General features: G+C 48.0%; 1 pseudogene; it reads right to left on the bottom strand.

The window, feature by feature from the left end:
* Positions 1-92: 92 nt before the first annotated feature.
* On the bottom strand, positions 93-635 carry LOC119360286 (annotated as a pseudogene).
* Positions 636-2,343: the final 1,708 nt, after the last annotated feature.

Here is a 2,343-nt window from a genome sequence, read left to right as displayed (position 1 = left end):
CACCCCAAAAAAAATATAAGTATTTGAACTCGCATTAGTCTTGGAATGACTATGATAACGGGGTTTGGATTTAGCCACACCCTTCTCTAAATTTAAGTACTCATTTCCTCATCCGTCGCGACAACCAGCTTCCTCACCCGGGCATTGGCCACACAACATCGGTCATAATTGTCAAATTAACCAGGTGTCTGACGGCCGGGTGGTACGTTGCAAGGAAGAGTGAGCTGACCAACGGCGAACCCAACCCGATGAATGCCACAGGGACCGGCTCTGTCATGTCACCAACCAGAAAGGTCATACTCAAGCTCGCTTAGGTTGATGTAGTTGTCGTAGTAAGGGAAGTGGTCGAGGTGGTCAAGCGGGTTGTACAAGGTGGTAAGGATGTCGGAGTAGTGTGCGTCGAGCTGCCCCTTGGTGGCTGAACATAGGCGGATGAACGCCTCCCGCATTCTCCGCACCCCCCGGCCAAGCTTGGCCACTTCCACCGGGCTCAATGGGACGCACGTCGTGACCAGCTCGGTGAAAAGTGTGCCGACTTCAAGGGACGGGCCTAGCGAGGGTAGCTTGTAGATGGCGGCATGGAGACCAGAGATCTTCTCCACGAGAGCAGCTACCTTATCGTTTTGGGCCTCCATATCACTTGATTGACAAGTACTAATGGCTGATGTTGCAGTACGAATGTAGACTAGTGCTGTGATCAATGGACACTACTTGAATCGCCTGCTTTGTCGAGTGACCCAGACACTCGGTAAAGGACAACAAAACTTGACAACGCCCTGGCAAACTGATGCTCGAAAATCTCACTCCTCGCAAGCACCTCCGTAGAAACTAAATCTTCGCCATTTCGCCAAGCTGCAAATTACTCAAGGAAGCGCACGTTCTGCGGCTTGCTGGAGAAATATCAATGTGTGCCTCTTTTTTTTTTTATTCGCCAAGTGACCATGTTATTTGTTATACGGTGCTTGCAAGTTGACCATGTTAGCTCCTCCAACCTCTCTCAAGTGGTTGCTAGAACAATTACCAGGGATATGGAGCTGGAGAAAGACAGGCCGCCGAACGTCTCATGCCTGACACAAAGAGCCAATTTCTCCGCACGGGAGCCAGATTCCAGGATTTCCAGATGTTGGAGGATTTGCCAGACATGTGCAGATGCCGTACCTAACTCCGAGAAGAAGCCAAGAAGAGGAACAAGATGAGAATAACTGGAAAGGTGGTGAGGAATCACCGCATGTGCTCGTTGCATTAGCAACCATGTTAAGGCTGTTACCCTCGTCCTTGCATCTTGGTGACCAGCCCATGGTTTGGTAGCTAGCTGCACAATACAAAATTTGGGATCGGGGGATAGCCCGGTAGGTAGATAAAAATATAGTCTCAAGCATCGACCCAGATCTGAATGCAGAGTAGAGTTGTCAATCAACAAAAGCAATTAGATTGAGCATTTTATTCAGGAAGCGTTCTTTACAACAAAAAGATCTATAGTGATCTATTCAGATGAGCTGAGAGGGAAGAATGAAAGACAGGAAAACATGTATAGATAGAAGCTACTAAAAGCATTAGCTTTAGTGAGCAAGTTGTATCCTACTCCCTCCGTCAGGAAATACTTGTCGGAGAAATGGATAAGGATGGATAAGGGAGTAGTAAATTTACTTAACATGATTAACCATACTCTACTCTAAGGGTTAGTGGTGAGGGCCCATGGACGAAGGATCGACTGTTGCAGCCACATTGGCATGGTCCAGATGTGGACATCGACCCATTGGTTGGGAGCCTGACTACATCCAATCCTGGACCCGGGACTACCCGCTGCACTACCAGTTTATCCCACCAATGCGGGAGAGGAGATCTGTCACCGGATCGATCTGTGCCAAGGCCATCACTTTGTGAAAGATTAAGGCTGCCAGCATGCCACCGCCACCATCCAGCGCGAGCCGCGACGATGAGGGCTAACACCTCCCCGTCCGAGAGAACTAGTCTTCGCCACCAGTGAGGGAGGAGGACGGGGACAGGGGTGGCGGTGGCTAGGGCACTGTTTTGGTTACCGGTCAAAATTTCAAGATTTTCCATGGTTACCGCGTATTTCCGTGCCCCTCGGTAAATCGCCATACCGAGCAAAAAATACCATTTTTGAAATTTTTGAATTTAAACACTCGATTTACTGTAAAGTACGTAGGATCTAATTAATGACATGAAAGTTGGTTCTGGTGTGTCGGTAGCAACCTAGTTCTTGTTTTGAGAGGTCTCTGGTTCGAATATCCGTTCATGCACTTATTTGAATTCAAATTCAACTACAAAATTCGCTCGAAATATTCTCGGTATTTCATGGTAACCGTGGTAACCACATTT

The sequence above is a fragment of the Triticum dicoccoides genome, chromosome 2B, assembly GCF_002162155.2.
Source record: "Triticum dicoccoides isolate Atlit2015 ecotype Zavitan chromosome 2B, WEW_v2.0, whole genome shotgun sequence".
Taxonomy (NCBI): Eukaryota; Viridiplantae; Streptophyta; class Magnoliopsida; order Poales; family Poaceae; genus Triticum; species Triticum dicoccoides.
Note: the sequence above shows the minus strand (reverse complement) of the source record. Positions and strands in the feature narration are given on the sequence as shown.